Below are 9,399 nucleotides of genomic sequence, written 5' to 3'. Positions count from 1 at the left end.
CCACAGTGGGGCCTGCTGGCCGTCAGCCTCTCTGGCGGCCTTTGAAGCAGGCCCAGAGTGGTTTAGACCGGCCATGGGCACCAGAGCATTTCTAGGGACTCTGCTGCTTATCTTCCTCCTCCTCTTCTGTGTCTTGAGGAGAAAGAAAGAAGAGAGGAAGGGCCCCACACTCGCTCATGTGAACTCCTGTTTTCTCATTCCAAACAACACATTCTGTGCTTGTCCCTTAGACTGCTGAACCCATCAACTGACTTTTAAGGCTCAGGCCACTTGTCTGAGCACAGGGGTAGCTAGACTTCAAAAAGTCTCATAAGCAAATGAAAATTATAGGGGTGAGAAATGAGAAAGGAAGAATCACATTTCACACAACTGCTATAGATATGCGAAGCCAGGAGAATGGCGTGAACCCGGGAGGTGGAGCTTGCCACCTGAGCCAAGATCGCGACACTGCGCTCCAGCCGCGGCAACAGAGTGAGACTCCGTCTCAAAACAAAAAATAAATAAATAAAAGAAAAAGAAATGCCAAGCAAGTCGTCTGCCTAGGCACGTGGCACATTTTTCAGTAAATGGACAGACACTACCTTACACCCCCAGCCCCCACCCGGTTCCAGGGAAGTGCTTGACTCTCTGTCACTTCGATAAACGGATCGTTGTACCTCTTCAGATGGGCATGGAAAACTCCCTTTAGGAAGTCAACTGTCATATGAAAGTAGCAGCATGCTTTCATGCATTCTCCTTTCATTTCTTTTCCTTTTTTTATTTTTTATTTTTTTTTTTGAGACGGAGTCTCGCTCTGTCGCCCAGGCTGGAGTGCAGTGGCGAGATCTTGGCTCACTGCAAGCTCCGCCTCCCGGGTTCACACCATTCTCCTGCCTCAGCCTCCCGAGCTGGGACTACAGGCGCCCGCCACCACGCCCAGCTAATTTTTTGTACTTTTAGTAGAGATGGGGTTTCATCGTATTAGCCAGGATGGTCTCGATCTCCTGACCTCGTGATCTGCCCATCTCGGCCTCCCAAATTGTTGGGATTACAGGCGTGAGCCACCTCACCCAGCCTCTTTTTTTTTTTTTAACATAATCTCACTCTGTTGCCAAGGCTGGAGTGCAGTGGCATGATCCTGGCTCACTGCAACCTCTGCCTCCAGGGCTTAAGTGATCCTCCCACCTCAACCTCTCCAGTAGCTAGGACTACAGGCATATGACACCACGCTCAGCTACTTTTCAGTTTTTTTGTTTTGCTTTGTTTTTTGTTTTTTTAAGAGATGGGGTCTTGCTCTGTTCCCCAGGCTGGTGTGCAGTGGGGCCCTCTCAGCTCACTGCAACCTCTGCCTCCCAGGTTCTAGCAATTCTCCGACCTCAGCCTCCCGAGTAGCTGGGATTACAGGCACATGCTGCCACGCCTGGCTAATTTTTTGTATTTTAGTAGAGACAGGGCTTCACCATATTGCCCAGGCTGGTCTCAAACTCCTGAGCTCAGGTAATCCACCTGCCTCTGCCTCCCAAAGTGCTAGGATTACAGGCATGAGCCACTGCACCTGGCCTAATTTTCGTATTTTTAGTAGAGACGAGGTTTCACCATGTTGGCCAGGCTGGTCTCAAACTCCTGACCTCAGGTATCTGCCCACCTCAGGCTCCCAAAGTGATGGGATTACAGGTGTGAGCCACCACTTCCGGCCCTCCTTTTATTTTTAGAAGTAAGCCTGCACTTACTCTTATAGCTAGAGGTGTTTCCTCTGTGAATAATTTAAAAACAAAACAAAAAATATCTGTAAAAACATAAAACTTTTATCTCATTTTACTCCTTAGTATTTGAACGAGTTAATGGCCAGATCAATTGATCCTTCTAGTCTTTTCCCTATCTATACCTACAAAGATATAATATATCTAATTCCAACATTTCTAACCTGGGGTCCATGGATCCCCCAAGATTCCATAGATGGAATTTGGGGGAGGACCATATGAGCATAGATGGGGAAAAATACACTTTTATTTTCATCACCTCTAACAGAAATTTAGTATTGACTTCAGCTGGGAATGCAGGCAAGAAACCACAGTGGGGTTAGCAATGCTTGCAATGTTGTTGCCATAGAACTCCAGTCATCTTCGTGGTACACTGCAATTGTTGCAAACACAGATACGGTTGGGTTTCTTTCGACATAGCATGTGTATCATACACATTTTTAAATATCGTTCTGAGTTTTTCCTAGGCTTTACACCACCAAAGGTTCTCATTGCTCAAAAAGGTAGGAATCAGTCAAGTTACAAGAGATCAGAAACACAGCTCAGTTAGGCAGCAAATATGTTTGCATTTCTGGAAATACCAGTTATGATGGAGCTTGTAGGATGCAGTATATTTTTCAAAGTATTTTTAGACTTTATTCTCATCACAAATCTTCCAGGGAGGCAAGGTAAACACAGGGCAGGTTTTATTCCTTCTCGGTGCTCTGAAGCACAGAGAGGTTTGATGAGCTGACCAAGGTCACACAGCTGCTGAGCAGTGAAGGGACCACTTGTCACCTTTACCCACGTTCTCTCAGCTGACATTTATCCCTCTCCTAGATGAAGGTGAGAGGGGCTGTGTCCTTCTGTCTTTCTGTCTTTCATCTGCTCCCTTAATGGAAATCCAGGCTTCTATTAAGTGTCTTGGATTGATAGATCCATCATTTATTCAGTCCTCTAACCTGCTCCTCTGCCAGCCTGTGCTGCACCATCACAGCCTTGTGGCTTTTCTGGGAGAACCACAGCAGCCCATTTCACAACTGTAGCTGTGGACTGGGCACCACTAAAAAGGGTGATTGTGCCAATGAGGCAATGCCCAAAGGGGAAAGACTCAGTTGCTCAGGAAACAGGCTGACCAAATGGGAGCAAAGAGACGAGAGACGGGGACAGGCGGCCACAGCCAGGAGACAGACAGCAGAGTGGGAAGAGGAGGATGCAGACAGAGCTTGGGCAGCAGGAACGAGAGAACGCGGGAGGGTGGAAAAGAATGCTAGAAAGGCAGACAGTGAACTGAGGCCCTGAGAGTGAGCCTGGCCTGGGGATCGCCCCGACTTGATGTATCTCTGGAGTAAACATCTTGCATCACAATCATAAATCCCACACATCTGTCAATGGTTCTTTCTATTTTCAGAGCAATTGTCTTCCTGTGTCTTCTTGCAACAGGCTCCAGGACCAGGGAGACCTAGGCTCAAATCCTACCCACAGTCTCCAAGCCGCAGGGGCTGAGCCCCTCCATCTGGCTTCCACATCTGCAAAGCCTCAGTCCCTCATACAACAAAGGCTGTATGAGGGATGGAAGGAGCACGAATCCCCCAAGAGCACCCGGCTGCTTCTCCCCCTTATTCTGCACAGGTGCCACCTTCTCAGTCTTCTCTGAGCAACATGCTGAACTAGCTGCCTCCCCTTACCACGACTCCCTCTCCCTTCACTGTTTTTCAGAGCATGTGACACCATCTGATGTCCTACATAGTAAACTCACTTATGTGTGTATTGAGAGGTGCCCACTCCCTACCCCTGAAGTTTGAGCTACCAAGAGCAGAGATCTCATCTTGCATTTCCGACTGCATCCCTGCGCTAGGACCCGCCTGGCCAATGGCCCCTGCTGAGCAGCATGTGTGGAAGGAACTGGTTAATGAATGCAGAACGTGGGATGCACAGTGAACAGTTACTGGTGCATGTGAAGGCTAGAGACTCTAATGTCATCTGGGATTCCTGCTCTCAACATCAAACTTGGCACCAGGCAGGGGAGGGGGCTTCCGGCCGCAGCTTACTTTCTTCATTTTGGTGGCCGGAACCTGCAGGGAATCTGAGAATTGGCCCCACCTGGCAGGCCAGGGCCAGCCTGGATGAAGTGATGTTCTTGGGGGTGAATGCAGAGGTCTGCCTGCGCCTCTCCAGGCTCGGAGCTGTGTGCTATCATCCTGTTCCTGACAGGTCACACTGAGCAGACATTTTTTTACGCAACCATTTTGTGGTGGGCTCTCCCGCCTGGTATCTGGGACATCTGCCGGAAATCAGGCCCTGTCTGTGGGATTCCGCAGCCATCTCAGCTGGCGTCCTGCTGCCGTTGACTGAAGCCACAGCCTGGGCCTGCATCTCAGGCGAAGGGATAAAAAAGGCAGCGTGGCCTGGGCCATCAATCAACCCTGGGGTTTCCATCCAAGGTGAATCTCATGCAAAAATAAAATCAAAACCCCAGTTCTAAAATATCCTCCGGGGGAGGCGTGCAGGAGCTCTGCCTGCGGTGGGCGAGGCCAGGACCGCAGCATCTGGGATTCCTCATTATAGGGGAACCCGAGCTCAAACGTGTCCCGTGTGAGCTGAGACATGCCTGCCTGCCAGGGTCTAACTGTCGCCTGCCACCGGCTTCCCCGCAGCAACCAGACAGAAACAGACTTCCCTGTGCCTCAACGAGCTCTCACTCACACCTGTAATGTGGTTTCTACCTTTCTCTTAAGGACCCATTTCAGATTTCAAGTCAATTAGCAACCTACCTCTGTTCTCAGATAAAGCCCATTTGACCTAAAGAACAATTTCTTTTTTAAGTTCTCGGGGCTGGTAAAGAAAACATTTTCACTAATATCCTTGAGAAAAAAAAAATCTTTATTGGCAAATGTGTTGGGAAAGTCACATTTCTTTCCCGTCTCTTCTACCCAAGGAGCCTCCTTTGTCTCTTCCTTCCATGTCTTCTAGACCAAGGATGTGACCAGTGGGCAGTGGGAGCCGCTGGAGGTGTCCAAACCGAGAGGGCTTCTGAAGGAGCAAGGATGCTCTGGGCCTGCTGGAGTGCCACAGAGGGAGGAAGAGCTCTCGTTTATTTTGAGGACTCCTGAAGATTGAGACGATGGTGGGACCATTGATCTGGAGGGTGAGAGTCAACACCAGAGTAGGGCAAAAGCTCTCTAAGGAAGTGAAGGTTGAAAAACACTGGATCAAAACGGCCAATTACACTCGCTCACCTAATTCCACGCACCCCAGACTCTCTGAGATAACAAGAGTTACTTACAAAAAATAAATCTGTAAAAAGCAGCAGAAAGGAAAAAACAGGACCATCAGGAAGCCAGGAAACAACAGCAATTGAATAGAAAGGAAAAAAGAACCATGTTGCTGGAGAAACAAAAGTAGACACAACAGCAGCCTAAACATTCAGGGACAGGGGGAGGAAGGGGAGGGCAGGGCAGTGACCCTAAGGGCAAGGCGGTGGAGCAGGGAGGTGTAGCCGGGTGTACTAACCAGGGTTCTCCAGAGGAACAGAACCAATAGGAGATACCTCCTGTTGGAGATGGGGAATAGGTTTTTGTAAATCTCATATTATAAGAATTGGCTTGCATGATTACGGAGGCCAAGAAATCCCACAGTCTCCCTCCTAGAGGCTGGAGAAGCAGGAAAGCCAGCATTAGAGCTCAGTGGTGGGATTCTGTTCAAGTCAAAAGGCCTGAGAACCAGGGGAACCAATGGTATCAGCTTCAGTCCAAGTCCAAGAGCACAAGAACCAGTAGTGCCAGGGCCTGAGGGCAGGAGAAGATGGATGTCCCAGCTCAAGAAGCCCTTCCTCTGCCTTTTCGTCCTATTCAGGCTCTCTGTGGATTGGATGAGGCTGGCCCACCTTGGTGAAGACATTCTCTTTACTTAATCTACCAATTCACATGCAAATCTCTTCCCAAAACACTTTCAGACACACCTACAAATAATGCATACCAGGTATTTGGGCATCTCTTAACCCAGTCAAGTTGACACATAACATTACCCATCACATCAGGGTGGCTGCTCCAAACCTGCTGGGCTGAGTGATGGGTGATACAGATTCTCACCCCAGGCTCCAGAGGAGAATGGGGTCAGAGCCCAGCAGAGCAGGAGGGCTCACCTAGGAGGGCTCCCCTAGAAGGTAAGCCCCCAGTTCGCCTCACCCTCCCAAACGGCATTTCCACAGTCACCAGAGGCCCATTCCTGAGATCAGAACTCTTCCTGGGAGAAGAGTAGGGATTATCAAACTAGCTGTTGAAAACTGAGGATAATTACTGCACATCGGAGAAAATGATATTAAGAAAACGATGTGTCAATCCAGTAAACAAGCAAACAAAAAAAATACCCAAGATGGAATTGACAAAAAGCAAAATATTTTAAAATTAGCCTCATCAATATCCTCACAGAAGATTCCAGAGGATATTATATGGTCATCCCTTGGTACCCAGATGGGACTGGTTGGTTAACAGACCCTGCAGGTACCAAAATCTTCAGATGCTCAAGTCTCTGATATAAAATGGTATCGCTCTTGCATATAGCCTGGGTACATCCTCCCGTGTACCTTAAATCCCCTCTACATCACTCATAATACCTCATACAATGTAAATGCTATATGAAGTTATCAGACTGTAGTTTTAAAATTTTGTATTATTTTTTATTGTCGTGAGTTTATTTTTTATTTTTTTCAAACATTTCCAATCCATGGTTGGTTGAATCCATAGATTTGGAACCCATGGATATGAAGAGCCAACTGTATACATAAAATTCTGACAGGTCCTAAGCCCCATGGGTGAAGTACCTGTGCTCTGTTCAGCGGCCACCCCCCTCCACTTACAGAACCCCTGGCATACACACACCTACGAGTGTGAGGCCAAGCAGCCCTACCTCACAGTAGGAGGAGCTGTGGGTCCAGCAGAGGGCTCCTTTCCCTGCCATCCCCCTGAGATGTGAACTTTTATCTAGATATTCATACATACTGGACAAATATGGCAAGATCTCCTGCTACCAAGATGTACATGGTCCAACACATAGTCCAGATTTATGTGGCCTGTCTATGTACACACTAACCCTTGCTGCTGTTAGCAGCAGCAACGACACTGACTTTTCCTTAAGCATGTTATTCTGGAAAAATCTACATGATGCCTGCTCCGATCTGGCCATGTGACAGTCTGACAGTGTTGCCTGTATCTGTCCTGCATCAGTCCTGCATCCCCGGCTTTACTCTTGTCAGTGGGGCATCTCGATCAGCCTGCAAGATAGCACTCCCTTCACCCTGCAAGGAAAACTCACCCTTATTTACATCACCCTCATTGCCCTATTTCTCTGCACCCACTTATGAGGGGAGGAAACACCAAAAGTGAGTGTTCGACACTAAGTCAAACATCCATTTCCTATTTTCTCTCGACCAGACTCCCACCACGTTCTCACCTCCATCACCCACTAAGATTGCTGTGGTAGGTAATGTTGATGGCACAGTGTCAAATCCAGTGCTGGGCACAGTGAGTCACTGTCCCTCCCTGAGAGCTCCTTTCCAGGCCCCTGCCTGGAGGCTCCCTCGCCTCCATCGAGTCTCTGTACACATGTGGCCTTCCTCAGAGACCCGTCTCCCAGCTCTCTGCGTGCCGCCGCCCCACCCTCTCTGTCCTCCTTTATGCTGGCTTGTTTCCAGTCCCTACCCCTAGCCCCACCTGATGTTGACACTGCATCAGCTCCATGAGGACAGGCTCCTGGCTTCATTCATTCTTGCACCCTGGGGTCCGTCAGTAAAGCACGTCAGGAATGGGAAAGGAGTTCTGACTGCCCATTAGTTTTGTTCACCTCTTGTCAGCTCAATCACATGTGTTTCATTCCATGTTTCTTTAAAGCTTTTATTTTGAGATTGTTTTACACTCACAGAAGAGCTACTGAATACAGAGTTCCTGTGTCCCCTTTGGCCACCCTGCCCTTGTGTTAGCATTTTACACGTGCCATCCTACTTCAACCTCACAACAACTGGAGGGGAAACTCTGTTGATACTCCTACCTCACAGACAAGAAAACGAGACACCCTGAGGCTTAGCAGCAGGCCTCAGTTCACACAATTGGTAAATAAAAGAGCTTAAGACAGGTGCCTGGGCCATCAAGGGCAGGAGCCTGTGCTATCAACCACAGTTCTACACTTTGTGTCAATTAGATAAGAAAAAGAATGAGAAACCAATAGTGGAAAAGAATAGAAAAATACACTCATCTTTTGAAGACCAAATGATTGCATACCTTGAAAAGAAAGGATAATCCCTGAGAACTCGTTACATCTAGTAAGAAAGTTCAATATTTTCACCAGATGAAAGATCCACAAATAAAAATCAAGTTCTTCTCTGCACAGCAATAACCAAGCAGAAAATGTAAGGAAAAAATTCTATTCACAGGAGAAACAAAACCATATAATACCAAAAAGAAATGTGCAAAACCTACTAGAAAAAAAAATTTTTTAAGGCAGAAAAAGAATTCCTGATTATATGGAGACACACAAACTTATATATCCTAGTGAAGAATCCATATTGTAAAAGTTCCAGTTCTCCTCCGACTAAATCTGTAAATTACAATCAAAATCTAAACATGATTTTCTGCAATATTTTATGAAAAAATTTAAACACAAAAACGTTGAATTTCAGTGAGTACACATATACTGCCACCTAGACTCTGCTATTACCATTTCACCATATTTACTTTATCACATATCACCATATTACTTTATCTCTGTTTTTCCATCTCTCTATCCACCCATCAATTCATCATTTTAGTGCATATTAAAGTTGCAGGCATCAGTACATTTTACCCCTAGACACTTCATATACATCCCATTAACTAGAGTCAACATTTATTTACAGTTTTTAAAGGAAAATGTACATGCAGTCAAATGCACAAGACCTAAGTGAACATTTCCTAAGACCTGAGATGGATATGTTTGGGTGACACAAATCGGTGTCACGTAGGAAACATTAACGTCACCCAGAAAGCTCTCCCATGTGCCTGCCAGTCAACCCCCAAGCCGGCTTCGAGGCTAACACTTTTCTGCTGTTTTCCCACCATCATCATCTTTGCCTCCTCTAGAAGTTCGTACAAATGGAATCTCACAGTCTGTGCTCTTTTGTGTCTGATTTCTTTCACCCGGCATAATTACTTTAAGATTCAGCCAAGCAGTTGCGTGTATCCATACTTCAATCCTTCTTAATTCCTGTGTGAGACTCCACTGTATAAATCAACCAGTCTGATTATCCATTCAACTGCTGATGAATACCTGAGATATGTGTCATCCAGGTTTTAAATGGAATTTGGCAAGCTAATTCTGAAGTACATGTGGGAAGAAAAAAGGACAATGGCCAAGCAGAGATTTCTCTGAAGGGGATCTTCACAGACAGGAAGCATATGAAAGCTATGAAAGCACATTTGACAGCCATGATAATTAAAAGAGGGGATTTTGACATAGAAAAGGAAAATAAATCAACTGAATAGAGTTTAAAAGCCCAGAAACAGACTAATGTATATAAATGTGCTTAAATAAAAGTGGATATTTTAACAACCCTCACTATGAATTACATTAAAATTTGAAAAAAGAAAAGAAAGAAAAAACAAGCAGAAGAAAATATATAGAACATGGGAAAGGCTTTCCTAAGGAAAGC

Source organism: Piliocolobus tephrosceles, chromosome 14 (genome assembly GCF_002776525.5).
Source record: "Piliocolobus tephrosceles isolate RC106 chromosome 14, ASM277652v3, whole genome shotgun sequence".
Classification (NCBI taxonomy): domain Eukaryota; kingdom Metazoa; phylum Chordata; class Mammalia; order Primates; family Cercopithecidae; genus Piliocolobus; species Piliocolobus tephrosceles.
The sequence above is the reverse complement of the archived record's forward strand: the minus strand, read 5'-3'. Positions refer to the sequence as shown.